At 39.9% G+C, this 19,314-nt stretch overlaps 2 protein-coding genes across 2 annotated transcripts in view; both read right to left on the reverse strand.

The window, feature by feature from the left end:
* SAMSN1 (SAM domain, SH3 domain and nuclear localization signals 1) overlaps positions 1 to 19,314 on the reverse strand; it is a 417,718-nt gene that overhangs the window by 334,417 nt on the left and 63,987 nt on the right. The window lies entirely within an intron of this gene.
* Positions 1 to 19,314, reverse strand: part of NRIP1 (nuclear receptor interacting protein 1) — a 93,780-nt gene that overhangs the window by 10,496 nt on the left and 63,970 nt on the right. The gene's annotated exons all lie outside the window — the stretch shown is intronic.

The raw sequence follows: 19,314 nt of genomic DNA on the forward strand, positions 1-19,314 counted from the left end.
GGGGCCAGTATTTCACACAAGATATACAGGCACAGGCCAAAAGGCTTCCTCAGGTCTGAAAAGGTCAGTGAAACTTAACTATCCATACCTGGTACAGTCCATACTTCTACTATGCAAATTGTCAGTTCCTATACTATTCAAAGCCATGGTAGTTACAATGTTTTTCCAAGGATATGATTTAGACCTTTTAAACTTCTTTTGTCCAACTAAAGTTACATAAATCCTACTTCTCTAAGAAGAATAAGAGCTGACATTTGGTAAGCATCTGCCTATAGGCAATCAAAATTAAAAGCAGCAATTATAAATCCCTCAAAATCAGGGTTTCCAAATGAAAGCATCAAGAATCTGGCAAGTGCAACACTAATAAGCTTTAGCTGATTAAAAAAAAACCCAACCAAAAGACAATATGAGGGGATGCAGGCTGTTTTCAGAAATGTTTTACTACTGCTGCATCTGCACATTTTACATGAGAAACGAGTCTGCAGCACACTGTTCTTAGAAGGCAGCATTCAGCACAAGGTATCATGTTTTTTTTTAAAAGACGTAAAATGACTTTGTTTGCCCTAGAAAAGTCTGTGCTAATGGAAGAACAAGTGAAGTGACGTCAAAGTTAAGATTAAAGTCTAGTTTAAAAACCATATTTTTTCCTGCTAACAACTGACATTTTATCAAAAGCAACTTTGTTAAAGTTTCACTAACACTAACGCAGGCTCAACAACTACAGATGCAAGAATTAAAACAAACGTTTTTGTACCATCTAAGAGCCCAAACAAATTAAAAAACAGAACTAAATATTTCTGATATTTTTAAGCTTTTAAGATGCATACTAAGTAGGGAAAAACAGAAACAAACAAAAACATCTTTTCAAGTCTTTTTAGTGCATCGCAATGAAAATCCAATGCCAAAGAAATCCTTTACAGGTCACCTTTAAATTAAAGTTAAAGCCTTTAGCAAATGTTGTATGGGTTATGCCAATATTCAGTTTGAAATTAATCTTTCCAGTTCTGAGTAATTAAAAAAAAGACATTGTATTTATGCAAATCCCTCAGGTGCACATGAGCTCTGAGATAGTAGATGGTACTTGCAGTTTAGTGTACACTTGGGAACTATAAGGATCGGCTTTTTTTAATTACTTGCAGCTAGAAAAATTGATAATTTATAGCAATTGATAGGTGGATCCAAGGGGACATTCACTAAAGAGGATTAAATCTGAAAAGTACCTAAGGTGTGAAGAACAAGGACCTCACCAATCCTTTTAATAAGGCATCTCTTTAGGGCAACTAGTAGATCAGTTATTATGCAATATTATAAAAACGTACATAGCAATGGAGAGGTGGTAAAATGTGATTAATAAATCTGTCAAGGGAGTTAAGCTGGATCTCAAGAAGTCATGTGCTTTGCATGAAACTAGACCAGTCACTTTTTTATGGGAAATAAAGTAGCTAGGGTTAGCTATTTGGGTCTGTCTCATTTCAAATAACTTTACCTCATGCACTCCTGTTTCACCACTTGCTCAAAACTGTGGGTGTTAGGAAGACAATATCAAATTTTGCAAATGCATACAGTGGAATCCTATCTTACATGCATTTAACTTAAGCGAATTCAGCTATATGCACTCGGCTGCTGCGGCGGGCCGCTGGGTAGTGGCTGGGGCACGGCACGTAGTGCGACGCCGCGTGGTACTGCCTGCATGTGCCAGCACGGCTGGGGGGTGGCAGCTCGCTCATGGTTAGCTGGCTGCCCTGGCGAGATGAGGAGGCAGAGGACGAGAGGGGCGAGGCATGCGTGTGGAAGGCGCAGCTGTTGCACTGCACGGGCTCTGTGGCGCCGCGCCCGCCTTGTCCAGGCCCTGAGGCGGCTGCTCGGTGCCGAAGCCTGGCGGGAAGGGCGATTTAAGGGATTTTCAACTATACATGATTTTTGCCTTACGTGCTGACTTCAGAACACAACCCCTGTGTAAGACACAACTCTGCTGTATTGAGTTTTATATTAAGCAGGGGTTAGAAACAATACTAGCTTTACTGGATTTATGGGGTCAAAAAGTCCCAAAGTTTTGTTAAAATGTTTATAATATTAAAAAAAGTCACTATATACTCTTACAGAAACTGTGTATGGTACCCAAAACAAAAGCAGGAGACAAGGTTGTATGAAGCAAGCTAGAAGGGAAGTAAAAGAAGAGTAAAAAAACCCCACAAATTGTAGTATTCTTGAACAAACCAATAATTTTACCACAGTGGACCTCTGACATACAAGAACCATTAGACCTAGCTATTGCAGTTATAAGATTTTTGACAAATGCAATGGGTAAAGATAAATATTTAGATATGTGGATCTCAGTTAATTAACACATACTCTATATATTGTCTTTTACTGCTTTCACTCTTCCTCTCCCTATTCATACAGACTACATTTACTAACAGACATCCGCAAGGTTTGAATATAGTTGGCTTTAAGATATACTACTGCTAAATCCAGGGGCTGCCAAATGCAATATGAACCTGAGTGCGTGTGTGCATACTTACCCTGAAGCATTACAACAACGTCTAAATATCATCAACTTTGTATACATCTTCTGTGACTTCAAAAGATAAAAATCAAACAAGTGACAAAAACATTCACTTTATCCAAAAATTAGAACCAAAAGGCATCTTTTTGGTCGCTACAAAAGCATCCTTCATCAGGTTTAACCCTTACATCTGATCCAATAGTATTTTACCCATGCCCAGATATCCTGACAATATGTTTTGAGATTCATTCATACTAGTGAATGCTGAAACTCCTGTTTAAAACCTAATCACAAACACCAACCAAACAGTAATCATATTTAGGTAATATCCTCCTAAGCTCAACAAGTATATATACACAGAGTGGGCAAAATGGTAGATCCAGCTGGTGGCCAGACGCCATTTCCCAGCAGCCCCTGCCTGCATGGTTGGGGCCGGTTTCCATGGAGACCCCAGCAGCAGACTTATCCTGATAGCTTGCGGCCAGGGTTTCTATGGCCACTGGCCCCCAGCAGCGCTGGCAGAGTACAGAGCTGCTCCGGAGCCAGGCTGGGATTTTGCAGTGGTCCAGATGCAGGGTGCCACAGGGAATTTTGGAGTGGCCATGATTTGCAGCCTGTACACCCCAGGCTGGCATGTGCAGATAGTGGATGATGGCTCTGCCCTGTCTCCTTGCAGCAGTGACAGTGCAGTCCAGAGGTGGGGCATAGCCATGATCCACTGCCTACACATACAAGCTGCAGATTGCAGCTCTGCCCTGGCTCTGGACCAAGCCGTCACTGCTACAAGATCCCAGCCCAGCACCAAAGGAGGTCCCTGACCTACTGTTTGCCCTACCAGCAGGGGCAGTGCTACAGGAGGTTGAAGGGGCTATAGCCACTCCAAAATTCCCTGTGGCGCCCTGTAGCCACCTTTCCCCAACAGTGCTGCTACCACTGCCTGTTCTGCACAGGCGGCAGCAGCTGAACTTGCCCCACTCCCACCTGCAGCACAGCCCCCTCTCGGCCACCCACACCAGGAAGAGGGTGGTGCCACTGCTGCTGCCTGCCCGTGCTGCCGGAGCCAGTCTCCACAGAAACCCTTGGTCCGTACCATTACAATGTGGCTGCTGTTGGAGTCTCCATGGAAACTGGCCCTAGCCATGTGGGCAGCGGCTGCTGGGAAATGGAGTCCACTGCCAGCAGGACTTTGCCTGCCCCTAACATATACCCATTAGACTGCATCAATATTAACATGGCAAATGAATAAAGCAAAAACGTTAAGATGATGTTTTTGCACTTCCAAATATTTTGCCAATTACTCTACTACCATTCCAGTAGCATGTTTCTAATACATGAAAATTGTACTGTAAGCGGGTCAGTAAGGGAACTATAATGTCAACACTGGACTATATTATTCCAGTCAAAAGACCACTCCAACAGACAGTAGGTAAGATGTGATTATTAAATCTGTCAAAAGAGTTAAACTGGACCTCAAGAAGTCACACATGCTCTGGATGGAACTACACTATTCGTATTTTTTTTTTTTTTTTTTTTTAAAGGAAAACAAATAGGTGGCTTCAGTTATTTGGATCCGTCTCATTTCAAAGAACCTTACCTCATGCACCCCAGATGACTTTTTGGGTAATAAAACTCCAAATATTGTACATGATCTTGTGATGCTTCCCCCTTTTTTGCAATTACTATAGCTTCACATTATCTCCTCTGTTTCTTTTTCCATTATCCTTATCTTTTTCCATTATTTAGACAGAACTAAAGCCATAATCTTAAATATCTGCAGGGGCCAAAAAGTTGCCCATGGGGGCCCTCATAAAAGGAAAGTATTCAAACCAAGGAGGCAAAAGGAATAAAAACTGACAATAGCAGAGGTCACCACTGATTTCAAACAGGAAAGTTCTTTCCTGAGAAGATTTAGCTTTCCTTTTGCTGTTCTGGGAGACTGAAATGCAAATCTTTAAAGAAAGCCAGTGGGTTACTTAAGTGAAAAGAAACAGTTGGGGCCTGAAAGAAGGAAAAGTATAAATTATTTAAATGAAAACTAAACCATATAAACACTCAGTTTGGGCAATGTTTAGATGAATACAAAATACAGATTTCTTGTCATCCCAAAACTGCCTGTACTCAAGCAGTGACCAGTGCTCAAGTTGAGTTGGTTTTTACAAATCTGCTTCCCTACTTATATGGCCACGTCACTACTGTATTTGAACACTGCAGAAATAGTAATGGATTTCATCCTCACAACAGCCTTGTGAAGTTGGAAAAAAATAGTTGAGGTACAGGTATAGGATCTCTCAAGAATGCAAAGATTACGGCTTAGTAAGTAAACCAGGTCTACTAATGCCTGATTCCTACTAAAGCCTACTAAACCAACCTTCCTACACAGCTATGAGGTAGAGAGAGAGAGAGATCTGGCTGTTGTGGTCCATGGTGGCATGCGGCCCCTTAGGGACTTTGCAGTTGAAGTTGGACAGGCCTGGTTTAGCCATTTGTTAGTTTCATGAGGATGAATGGTCCAGTGATAGGGTGCAAGTCTGGGACTTGGGATCAATACCCTGTTGTGCCACAGATTTCCTGAAGGACCTAGGCCATCTCTTCACTCTTCTGGAGATCTCATGATCCATGATGCTATGAAGATTGTTGTGAGGATTAATACATCAGTGCCTGTAAGGTGCTTCAGTGGGGACTTCTAAATACTTAAAACAGAGAGCCTGAAATTACAGTATTCATTCACATACCGTATAAACCTTGCCCTAAGAATTCTGGCTTATGAAACTGGGTGCATGTCATAAGCAGCAAAGTTCCCATTTCTTTGCTGGAATAGAAGGAAAAAAAAGAGGAGACTCAACTCAAATGGCTTCCACTTTTCTCTAGGACAGCATGCAGCATGTGCAAAGCCAGGTGTTAACACTAACAGCCAATGGTGAGGAAGTAGCTTTTGGGCGAAGAGCCACTGAAGTGGCTGAGGGCAAGTGAGCAGCGACAGGCAGCCCATAATAGCTTGATTAGGCTTGTGGTGTAGAAGCAACATTTTATTGTTTTACAGCAACTTTTTAAGAACTATTTATAGCAGGCCGGTCTAACTTCAGAGCGGCTGGGGGCCACAAGCCTCCAAACCACAAACTGAGTGGGCTGCACACTGCCCGGGCTACATGCCAGAATGCACCAGAACCGCTGCGTTCTGAACACCACGCCATGTGCTCCCCCAAATGCTAGGTGCATTATACACAACCCTGCTGAACAGGTACCCTTGCCCTGTTAGGCTATGGGCTCCCTCTGCCCTGCTCCACCCCAAAGGGCAGTGGCAAGAAGGGGAAGCCAGAGGAGGAAGGGGACCAGACACTCCAGCAGGAAGTTAACTCCACAGGTGCAGTGCTGAATGCAGCCTAGGGGCTACCAGATAGACACCCCAATTTACAGCTGGCACATCAGGAAGTTCCTGAAGCCTTACCGGGTCTGTCTCCTGAGATTCCACACTTCATGGACACAAAGTTTCTAGGAGGACTTATTCATGATGCTCATGGCGCTGACTGGAAAAACCTTTCCCCCACTGCATTCTGGCCTCCAAAAACAGGATGCATATCTTATTTGGGGGGTGTGGTATGTGAAAAAATATGGTAGTTAGTGTGCCCCCCCCCCCCCAGTAGCACAGTCTGTAGTGAAAATGCAAATACATCAAGGCTCTGTGTACTTCACAGCAGGATAAACCTAAATTCTATAGCAAGATATCTAGAATCTGGGCAATACTGAATAGCGCCAGGTAAACTTTAATGGAAAAAAAAGCTTCCAGCAAAGTAAATATGAAACCAGACAGCACAAAAACATCTGTCCCTGCTTTTTTTGTTGTTAAATTCAATTTACACGTATATTACCTCCGTTTTGGCAGCTATGAAAGGACACGTTCAGGGCAGTTCACACACAGCCTGGGAAAGTAAACTAAGCATGTTAATGGACTATTTCTATTAAGATGATAGGCAGTGAAACAGAGCTAAGTAAACTATGTAAGCATAGCAATAGCTGTAAACAGATGCATAAGACCCACTGACTTCTATATAACTTAAGCATGTACTTAAAAAAAAGAGTCTAGTGCTTCAGTGCCTTTTCATATCAGGTTCTTAAGTTAGAAACCTAAAAATTAAAATATAATGCACCATTGAGGTGAATGTGGAAGCAGAAACCTTCTCAGAGTCAACTGGCACAACTAGCTTGCTTTGCATTCAGATTCAGATTTCTAAGGTTCTTTCAGTTGCAAAGAGCTGGAAGCATTATTTTAAAAAGTAAAATGAAAGGAGGAAAAAATATAACTTAGGTCCCATAGGATAATTCATCAGGCAAAGAGTGAATTCTGTAAGAAATTCAATATCTGAAGAACTGTGAAATCCAGAGGTCCTATTTAGAATAATTTCATAAACATCAAATTCAATTCTTCCTCCATGTATCATTCTGACAGACCAGAATGAAGCACCTTGCCAACACACTGGATGATTTTATTTGCCCCCTCATTAGATGCATCAAATGACTCCAAAGGACATTTTAAATACATGAAGTATGGACTGCTGCTTTGAAAATGCTCTCTCATGATAGGGAACCAGCCATGTGGCAGCATGACCAATGCCAGATTACGCACTGCAGCAGGATCTCAGCTAGCCTTTTGCAGGAAGCAGAATGTACCCCTCTCGCACTAAACCAGCTTTCAGAGCCTAGCAGTCAGACAAGATCATGGCCTACCGCCAAATACCCCTTTGAGGAAGCCAGAATTCACAGAACTACCTTAATGATTGTACAAGGGGAAGAAACCTTTCTTCACCCCTTTGTGCAACAGTACACGGCTAAAATAATTACCAATAGAGAGGAGAAAAGGTCAAAGGATTTCTGAATTGGAAGGTATACAAATAATTGGGGAGGGGGGAAGCGGAATCTCTCGTTGTTTTTGCAAGCTAGAAAAGAGTTTTGGAATAATACTAAAAACATCTCATTCCAGACTGAACGATGCCTGCGGATCAAGAACGGATGCAAAACTTTATCACAGTTTGTGAACAGTTTTATATTATGACTATTTCAGTCACACAAAATTGACACAAAGCACAAAACTGATGGCATGGAAAACATAATAAACGTTCTTTCCAGAGAACAAAGTGTCAGACTGCTAACTCAAATTGTTAGTAAGCCAACACCTGAGAAAAAACATAAAGATGACTTCTCTGGTAGACAAAGCAGAGACCACAGTTTTCTTCATTTGATTTAAAGCAAAATAAAACACTAGTATAAAATTAAATGCAACCCAAAACGATCCTGCTCCTGTCTCTGCCAAGACCAAAAGTGAGGAAGAAAGCTGAGTGATACAGATTTCCTTCTCTCGAGTGAAAAGTAGGTTCAGGTATCTAGATATCATAGTCTTCTTTCCCAAATTTCACAAAGATTCTACAAGAAACCAGAGATCCATGACTGGGAAGTAGCTTCCATCACCACTTTCTCCAAACAAAGAGCTTTGGGATGATCTGTAATACAGTAAGTGGTAAAACAATGGTTCCAGAGCTTGTATCCGTTGGGTAAGGGGTGCACACAATCTATCTGCAGCAGCGTGCCGTAGCTGCTACAGGGTAAATTACTGCAAAGGTCACTCAAGTATTACCATTTTGCACTTTGCAGTGTAGACATACCATCAGCCATCTCTACATAAAAGGTACAGTCAGCTGACATCTCTGGCACTTATTTCACAGTTATAACAGTGCAGGGTGTTTTTAATGACAGTTTCTGAAAACCTCCAGAACAGCTTGAGACTTGTCAGTATATGGTGACACATTGTACCAGTAGAATTAAAAGCCCTGATGGTACCCCAAACACATCCTAATGGGACGTGTGCTTTAGTTCAGAGAAGTACAATCCATCAACAATCAAAAGAGGTTTCTGCTCTTAGGTTCTAATAGGTTTTACTATTAGTTCATCCCTGAGTAAGTAAGAATATATCATACACTCAGAAATGCAGAGAATAACTAGAGACAAAAATTAGGGAAACCTTGCTATGTTCATGCACATAACATTAACTATATATAAATGTGTATGTAAGTGCCACAGTTAATAGTGAGTTTATATACAAGCATTAACTGTGGTGCATGCCACGTGTGTATGCATGTATAATGGTGAGTCTATATGTAAACAGACTATGGTGACTGGCATGTATGTGTGTATGTATACACACACACACACACACACACACAGAGCAGTCACTATACTTAATGGTTATATATAAACTCACTATTAACAGTGGTGAGTGCCACATACATACATTGTATAAAGTATATATTATTAAAAAAGTGGCATATGTATGTGTATGTGCGTGTACACACTATATATTTCTATATGTGGGTATGTGCAAGAACATGGTAAGGTTTCCCCCATTTATGATTGTAGTAGTTATTCCCTTCATTTATGAGTGTAGGATATAGTCCATTACATACATACACACACACACCACAGGCAAGCACTCAGCCAGTTTTCCTGGGAATGCTATTGGATCTACATATTCATATTTAGAGAACATAAATGTGTCTAATATCCAAAAATAAAAGGGAAAATTTACCCACTCATTAGTTGATAAAGACCCACTAACATGTTCTCTTTAAACCTAGAAGATATTTTTGTGAACTCCATTCCCTATATCTAAGCTACTGTTAGTAACTAAGCTACTGTTTAGTAATCTGTTTAAACTGAATGAAAAAAAAGGGGAAGAGGAAATGGACTCATGCAAGAGGGGAAAAAAAACCCCCAAAATACAAAAAGACAAATGTGGTGAAAGTAAACTCAAACCTTAATATTTAAACTTTGATATTTTGAAGCAGTGATGATCCCAGTGAAAAGAAATGCTAACATTAAATTTGAGCCTGTCTATTTTATCAGAAAAAAGAGATGCAAAATTCAGGGTAACGTCCGAGTTCATGATTGATAGGTGTAAATGGAACTAATTCATTGTCAAATACCAAACTAGGATAAAAAGAGCTGAAAAGGATAATTCTTTCCAAGTATCTGATATTTATCTAATTCTAAACTGAAAACAAAACAAAAGCCCAACAACCAGTCTCCTATTCTGCTGAATCTTGCAACAACAAATCACTGGTTAAAACATTTAACAACTTATCAATTCCTAAAGAATGAAACTTGATTAATATCCAAATGAAGAAATCAATATTTTCCCCAAGACAGTTTTGCCACTGACATATGATCAACCTCAAAGATGACATGTTTCAATAACTCTGACCTCAAAATTTATTTGCTATATTATTTTGGTAAAAATTTCTACTTTTCAGTAGTACTACTGAAATTGTCAGAATAATGTAAATGGTTACTAACTTTCTTATGGAAAATTGCTCTCCAACTACACTTAATTTAAGTAAAAAAATCAATTTCATTAGATTCATAACTTGCAAAAACCAATAAAATGGTTATAATTTACCATGTTGACAATCTAATTATTGAAGGATTAGCTTGAATTCATCCCTCCCACCACTGCTGATGGGAAAGCAGTAGTAGAGGCAGGCCCTGGGGAGGGAAAGGAAAGGGAGAGTCAAGTGGCCTGCCCCCCTCCAACACCTTCTCCGTTGCTGCTTTGTTCCCCTCGCACTTGACCTTCCCCCATGGTGCCTGCCCTCCAGGCACATGACTTCACTACCACTCCCCACTCCACCATGGTGACTGCATCCCCAGGATTCCTAGCACCTTCCCCACCTCACCACTTCCACCTCTACTCCCCAGCTACCACCTCCGCCCCCCACCGCCCCAGGCAGCAGTCACTTGGCCCCCTGCCAACCAGTACTCACATCTAAGACATGCCCCCTGGCCCCATATTAAATGGGGAAAAATACCTTGTCTCAGAGTCAAGAAAATACATACTTCAATTTATTTTTAAATCAGCATTCAGATGCATTGAGGCATATTAACAATGTGGTAACACGCATGCAATTATTAGTAACAATGGTAGTTTTATTCTACTACTTTGAGACTACTGCTGTTTTAGGTCACAACATACCAGATTTCAAACAAAACAAATATACAGCAGTTCCATGTTGCTAGGTCTGCTCAGGGATGCAGTCCTACCACTACTTTATTTAAAAAAATCTGTATACTAGGTCACACCAATTTTTTTAAATAGAAGACATTTCTGCTTGTAATAGTTACCTAAATCCCAAGTAATATTTACAAAAATATTGTAAATGTTGTACATAAATGATGAAATGTATAATAATCTCTGCAACCTCCTCATTTAAAAACTTAAGTGACCACTATAATTAGAATGGTTCTCTAGTTGTGTCTCTGCTTAAATTTGAATAAAAATGTTATTCTATATTCACTGCCAGAAAAACTATGATTGAAGGGGGAAAGAGGTAGCAGTGCTTTAACTAAATACTCAACACAAGGACATACACTCAAGTAATTCCTCAAATGTTATGCTGATAAAAATGACAAGCATTTTAAGTAGAAAGATGATATGCTGTCACAGAGTTGTGGAAACAGCTCTTACCAGTATGTTTTATATCTGTCTTTCATGAATGCTGCAGAAAGGAAATAATTGCAAAATAGCACAAGAAAATGCTATTTATCTTCTCTACTTGTTCCATTAATGTCATGAAAGTTGGACCAGGTACACAGACTTATCTCAAAACTATGTAAAAGTAAAACAATACTTTTGCTCTCTGATCTTAAAAACATGATCATCCCTACCCAAAATATTCCACAGAAGGAAATAAAGTCTAGATGAAACTACTGTAAAGTGAATGCATACCTGGTTGAATCTCAAGGAGTATTCACTAATGACCACATGATTAATTGGGCAGTATCAAGGAAGGTTGCCCAGGGCTCTGTCCTGGATTTAGTACTGTTTAAATATCCTTGTTATTGATTTGGAGCATGGGGTAAAATACATACTTAGCAAATTTGTAGAGCTGGACAGAGTTGCAAACCCAGTGAAGGATAGGATTAAGATTCAGAAGGACCACGATAAACTAGAGAAATGGTCCAAACTTTGTGGAACGAACCAGAAAAGTCCCCTGCTTATAACAGAACAGTCACATTCACAAACATAGGTCCCATTATGTTGCAGTACTACGAGAAAGGATTTTGTAGGCTTGTAAACTACAATGAACCACAGACTGAATAAACCAACAGTGTGCTCTTGCTGCAAAAGCCAACGGTATTCTGCGCTGTATTAAGAGGAGCATCACCTGTGTAACTCAAGAGAAATGGTTCTTTAGCACTGATGATGCTTCACTTGGGAGTGCAATGCTGTGACCCATTTCAAGGCCGACATGGACAACTGGAAAGAGTCCAGGAACAAAAATTAGATGTCTAGGAAACATGATTTATAAAGAAAGGTTGAAAGAAGTGGGATTAGTTAGCCTGGAGAAGAGAGGACTGAGGTGGGGATCTGATTAATAGTCTTCAACTATATAAAGGATGGTTATAAAGAGGACGGTGATAAGATTATTCTCTGGGGCCACAGGTGATGGGACAAGTATTAATGGTGTTAAACTGCAGCAAGGGAAATATAAGATGGGTATGAGGAAGAACTCCCTCATGATGATAATAGTTAATGATTGAAAAGAATCACCTAGAAAAGTTGAAGTCTCTATGCTTGGACATGTTTAAGAACAGATTAGACAGACATTTGTCTGGCATGGCTTACAGTATGATCCTACCTTAAGCACAGGGATGGACCAGATGACCTCCTGAGGTTCTTTCCAACCCTACTTTCCTAAGATTCAAGTTTAAAAACAAAGTGAAACGAACAACTGAACCCCATAAAGCGAATTAATTTGATCATCATTCCTTGCTAATAGAAGGGTAAGGTGATGATCTTGATAAGCAACAAGTTCACTGCACATATACAAAATCACTTATTTGACAGGAGACTGTGGTCCCAATTCTGCAAAGCCATTAAGCATGTACTTAAGATTGTCATTTAAGTGCACACCAAAAGTCCAACTCAAGCATCCTATTGAAAATAAGTGATGAATTGGGCCCTAAATTGTACTGAACAGATTTCATCTAACTGGGACCACCTTCAAACTCACCTGTAGACTAAAATAAAATTGCAAAATCAAAACAATTCATTTGGGAATTATAGCTTTTGCACACAGGAATGATACTTTCCAGTCTTCAAGCAAAACATCTATAATTGAAGTGTTTGTTATAAGTTTTATAAGGGGATGCTTTTCCTATAAAAATCTGTTGCAAAAAATAAAACAATACTATACACAATACTATGCTGTGAATTACGCCAAGTTGCAAAGGTCTAATTTTCAAAACGTACACAATTAGGAAAAATAATGGAACTGGAATACCTTCCACAATTAATTGTTCTAATATTTTTAAATGTGGGCCAACACTGAGGTTGGAATATAAATCCTATTAAACTGAACTATAGTTTGGCCATCCCTAAAATAGATGTGACACACAAGCACAAGCACAAGGTCAAGGTCACATATCAGCAGGAAAGATTACAAACACGACTGATGTAACAGCTGGCATTTGATCAAAGCTCCTGGGTTTTTTCATACACTTACCAGAAACACACAGTGTTTTCTCATACTGTTCACTGCATTTTCAAAGTGTTCCCATCTTTGATGACAATTGCTGTACGAATATTTTACAGGAGGTGGCCTATTGTTCAATATGAACAAATCCAAGGAAGAACCAAACCTACATTAAACTGTAAAAGGGTGGAACTCAAGTAAAAGGGTGGAACTAAAAAGGTGCTCTCTCTACCATTATACTCTAATTACAGCTGCCTGCTCAACACAAAACCTACAAAAACACACCCATTCCAGCATGGAGTCTCATAGACTTCCTTGAGATTTCACAAGGGTGCAAAACTCTCTGCTAGTAGAATTTAGTTTGACATCGTATCCATGGTGTTTTGTATACCTGATTATAATGATAGTCTGTTTCAACACACGGAAAGTCCCATCATTCACACATGGTTTCTAATCATCTATCTTCACAAAAAATATTCCAATATGAATAAAGTAAGCAATTCAGCACAAGGTTGGTATAGAATACAATCACAATAACCTCTCTTCAACAGTGACAGTATTAACATCCTAGAAAGCTTCTTTAATGCAGGATGTTGAGCCAGTGAGCAGATTAAACACAGTAGCAAGTTCAAAGACTCATTAAAACTCAGCTGCTGAAAATAGTTAGCACTGACAGTTATTTACTGATTCATCCATCCATCCACCCACTGCTACATTCTCAAACCATTAAACACACACACGCACACACGAGAATATTTAGTTTACAAGTCACATCTCAGACATACATTTTGACACTTAAAAAAAAAAAAGATGCTGCCTGCAACAGAATCTCAGATGACATACTAGCATTTTTAAATTAAAGAAAGAGAAACATGGGTGCAGTAATGTCTAGCAACTTGAGGAACAATGTAATTTTGTGCTCTTTCTTTTGACACTGTATCCTCAACATACATGCAATTCATTTGAAGTTGGTCTAGACAGGATCAGGTGATCATACATACCTAGACAGACATTTGCCTCTATGAATAGGATGGTGTGTTGATACAAAGCTTTTTTCAACGCCTGTCTGGGGTGAATACAGAACTCACCTGTAACATGGACATGTCAAATTTTGCCAGTAAAACCTGTATTCTATTAAATGCCTTTCTTTATTTCATTTATGACACATTCTGCATTTTTTAAGGATTTTTTTATTAAGAATTTTAACATGTCCTATGGACACTCCGTGTTGTGACATCAAGTTGTTTTCTTGACCACATATAGGCCTTGCACTGACACAAAAAGTTAGCATAAGTTTTAAAACAATAATTAAAAAAATATATATTTTCACATGAACTGCATCATATTTTAAAGCTATGGTATCTTGGGAAGCACCAGCATCAAATGTAAATGCATCTGTCACTCCAAAGCCTGTAATTTGAGCTCCTCAATCTGATGTCATATAGGTGTTTTGAGCTGAGGTGAACTGATGGCAATTCATAAGTTCTTCTGGTGATAATTGGTCTAGGACCAAACCTTGTCAATTAGGGACCTTAAGGTGGTATAAATTTTGCACATCCTTACCCCTACCAGTAAAAAGAGCGAGAAGACGAAAAACATATAAAGGGGGGACATTTTCAAAGAGCTTCAAAGTTATTTTCATTGTAAAGGCTGACTGAAAAACTGCTCAGTGATTTGGAACATTAACATCAGTCCACAAGATGTTTTTAGGCAGCCTGCAAGCAAAGAGTCAGGATGCAAAAATAAATGCAGTCTATTCAGTGTTTGTAAAATAACAACAATTTATCCTGGGAATACTATGACTGACCAACCAACCAAAATGACATACATAAACCATGCTTGACAACCAGAAAAAAAAAAATCAAGACACTGAAAAAGCAGTTATATTGCACGCACACTATAAGTGTGCGTGTGTGTGTGATATATTAGTTTGCAAACAATGTTGTCGCATTAATCCTGTAAAATTTAAAGCAAATATCTTCTGTTCAGATTTATAGATGGGCGCATGATTTAACTGCAACATGAGTCTTCTGTCAAGCATACTAAAAGGCACCATAACATTACGATTATTGAGATGAGTTTTATCAAAATAAATTCACTGACTGCTGCTTGCACTCTATCTTTAAGTCTTAGTTAATTTTGTTTTATTGTAACACTCCCTATTGAAGTCTTATATCCCAATAAAACTAACTTGTAATGATTTAAAATCATCTCTGTGCTATTTTTAATATTAACTAGAATGCTATGGATTTTTTTCCTTTGTCCCTAAATTTGGATTCAATTCAATGTTTGCTGAAGTCAACGGAGGGATTTTTTATGACATTAATGTGCATGGGATCAAAACCTGTACTTTATCTTAATTATTCTTACACCAAGAGTAAAATAAAAAACAAAAATTAGGGTGGTAGGGGAAGAAGAGGAGACAACAAAAAGACCTTAAAAAGGTTTCTACTGATTTTTTAAAACTTTTAATTTATTGCTTTTCTCCAGAAGTTACTAACTTCATTAGTTGATGCTGTGCTGGGCCAATGCATTCTAAAAACCTGTCATACATAACATTTTGAGAACACTTTCTTTTAAAATGTATTGACATCAGATTTCAAGCCAGAGGTGCTACACTAACATAAAGAACTCTCTCAGTACCCCAAAGATATTTCTTTCGTTCAATTCAGTGATCAAGCAGTTCCCAATAGAGGACTAACTTTAAGCGCGTGGTGTGCCTCTATATTTTTATAAATATAGAAGTAAAAATAAATAAATCTACATTTAAAACTACTTGAGTTGTTTTTAAATTTCACAGATAATTATTTCACTATTAAATGCCTGAACTGTACATTTTTCATCATTGCAAAGAGAGAGCCTAATTCTGTCAATATTTATAGGCATGCTTAATTTCAATACTCTAAGTAATCCCACTGATCTTATCAGAAGTGCAACAGTAGTGAAATTAAACACACATGTACTTCGAAACACTTGCAGGTCTGGGGCATTAGACTGTAACCAATGAAAGTCTGGATGGCAGAATCAGCTTCATGATAAACTGATATCTAGCTGTAGGAAACACTATTACAGCTTCATGATCATTCTAGTTGTAAGAACCTGCATATCCTTCCTGCACTTGCAGATATCATGTAGGGCACAAACAAGGATACACCATCCATAGCTGCTTTTTGTAGACGTTCTGTGTTGTTAAGTCTCATCAATTTTCCTTCTCCAACTACTGCTGGACAGAAGGCTTATTAGCCCGGTCTCTTTTGCATGCAAGCTGCTGAATACTTAGTCTGGTATGGCACATGCTCTGACTCCGTACACATGGATATAACTATAGTTGATTAATAATCTACTTCCACCAATCTTAACAGCACTTAAAGACACAGGAAGCTAAGTTTTTTACTTTTCTTTGTTGGAGAGAACGAATCAAACAAGCAGGATAAGGCAAATGGGCCTGCACATGTGGTTACAGTTACATGCAGTTAACAGAACACCAACTGACAAGTGCAAGGTTTACATTATAAAATATAAAAGTTATTATCTATATTAAGGCATAACCACAGCTCTCTCACTCAGCCTAACAGACTACACATTACTACCAGCTTAACCTGTCAATACAGAGATCCAACATGGCTGAAAGGTGATGCCCCAGATCCTTTTTCATACAGCCACCTTTTACTTAATGCATCTATGATGGCATTTTTAGCTCAATACACTACTGAGGAGTGACTTCAGTGTTTTCTGAGTCAATGAACAGTAATGCAATGTTACTGACCCAAGGTTAACTTTCATACATCACATGCGTTCTTCTTATTGAATTATGCTATTTTCTTGGTTTTTTCCCCCTGTACAGTCTTTACAACCATACTGTCATGAAGCTGATACGAGTATACCTGTCCCCTTCCACCAAAACTACATGAGACCAGGGATGATATTAAGGGAATTCCCTTAAGTTGTGTTAACATGTTGGTTGCCTCCAACAACTTCTGAAAAAGGATAACTGCATTAACATACAAATTGAACTAGCAGCTAACATTTACACAGTTACACATAGTTATAAGACACAGCTTCAGAACCTGGTATCAACATAAGACACATTTCCTACTGGACAGAAAAGGTAGGGTCCAGGAGAGGAAACTGATTAGAAAAATTCCTTGTCTACTTTAAGGAACAGTATTCAGTCCATTTACTAAGAAGCAGGTGTCCACATCCATGAAATATCATATATTGTAATCAGTGCTAACTGGCATGCTGGTTTGCAGTCTCCACGAGGGAGGGGAGAGGGGAGCAGAAGAGAAATAGAAAAAGCTGAGTAAGCATGAGAAGTGAACTATCATCTGGTTCCTAATTTGATAAAAGAAAGAGAAAGAATAAAAGCCACCATTAATCCACTTTTGTTTGCAAAATGGGTCAAACTGCCCAAAAAAATTCTCAATACTTTCTTTCTAACCCAGATAGCAAAAGCAACCCTAGGAAATGAAACACTGGACCTTTGCTGAATCAACCCCAAAAATATATTTTAAAATTCAAGAAATATTTGATAAAGTGGAAGATGTATTCTATTACCATTATAATGAAAAGACATCCTGTTAATCCATGATTAACTCACTAAAAAGAAACCTCCCAGTCTCTATGAAATCATCAGTAGTCTGAACTGAAATTTAACTTCTGGAGGCACACCAATAAAGACTTTTTGGGCTGATACCAATGGCCAATTATTAATGACCCATATTGGCTGATACCAATGTGATTGCTGATACGCAGTCCAGCAACTTGGAGAGCAGTGGCTGGCTGGTAAATCTGTTGGAGGAAGAAGGGACAGGGAGAGGGAACGGGCATGGGAGGGGGCAGATTGAGGTCCCTGTGATGAGGGAAGGGGTGGGGCTGGGGGTGTGGTAGGCGCTGCCCAGCAGCATGGGCCAGAGGATGGAGCTGTGAGCTGCTTCTCTGGGGTGGAGTGTACATGTGTGTGGGGGGACAGATCCTGCCACTGTGTTCACCACCGGAGGGAGCCAGGGGAGGGCACGAGCTGCCACTGATGGCTGGGACTGGGGGCTGTGCCAGCCTCTTCCTGGTGGGGAAGCTGGGCCACGGGTGCACTTGGGGTAGGAAGGGCGGCAGCAGCACTGGAAGGAGCAACTACAGCCAGCCGAAAACTGCCTACAGCCCCTCCTCCCAGTGCTGCTGCCACCCACCTGAGCGCAGCCCCAGCCAATGCCGACTGTGGCCCCAGCCCGCAGAAGCAGCCTGCCCTTGGGCTGTGCATAGAACCTAGGGGCATGTGTCCCCCATGGCTCCCCCAGGGCTTCATGTAGCAATGGGATCTGTCCTCCCCCGCCCATCAGTGAGCTGCTTATGGCTCCATCCTCTCCCTCACCACAGGGGCCTCAATCTGCCCTCCCACACCTTTTCCCTCTCCCCATCCCTTCCCCACAAGAGACTTACCAGCCGGATGCTGTTCTCCACGCTGCTGGACTGGGCGTGTGCATGCTGTGGCTGCATGCATGCATGCACCATTTATCAGTGACGTTATATGCCACATCAGCCAAAAAAGCCAATAGCTCATAATACCAATTTTCCTTTTATCGGTGCCAATACGATATGGACCGACATATCAGTGCACCTCTACTAATTTCTCCCTATATTTGAGAATACACACAGTCAATTCACAATCAGAATGTTCAGAAGCCCTGTGAAGATAAACCATCTCCCATTGCTTCCCACTTCTTCTCCATCAGTCATTTAACTTTACCTCTATAATCACCACTATCCAGTTCACTATACCAGGTCTCATCCCCAGGGAACCATTTCATCACTTGTTCCTCTTCATATTCACATATCCACGATAACACTAAACCACAAATTTCTTCCTCTATCTCCAGAGTCTCATTCTTTTTGGTCTACCCATCCAGTTTCTGCAATGTGTTCCTCTAGAGTCACTAACTTCAGCAAGGCCTTCAAGATGCAGCTACAGAAGTGTTTCTTCTTACCAGTTGTTCTGATTTTGTTTCACATACATCCCTACCCCATCTATTCCTGCAGTGGCTTCCCCTCTTTCCAATCGCATCAAGTCTAAACATCTTATAAGGATAGGAACTTGGCAACTCTGTCCCCATCCACCTATATGACCCAGTATCTTATTGTATTCTTCTCCATACATCCATATTGCTTCACTAATGATAACTGCATTGCAACTTTCAGACATCTCTTCTGCAAACCTTTTTATACTGTTCCCTTATGCCCAGGATGTCTTCCCAAGACAATTCTGCCAAGTCGCTGTGCTCTTCACACTCATAT

Source organism: Crocodylus siamensis, chromosome 1, assembly GCF_052110815.1.
Source record: "Crocodylus siamensis isolate JL-2025a chromosome 1, ASM5211081v1, whole genome shotgun sequence".
Taxonomy (NCBI): domain Eukaryota; kingdom Metazoa; phylum Chordata; order Crocodylia; family Crocodylidae; genus Crocodylus; species Crocodylus siamensis.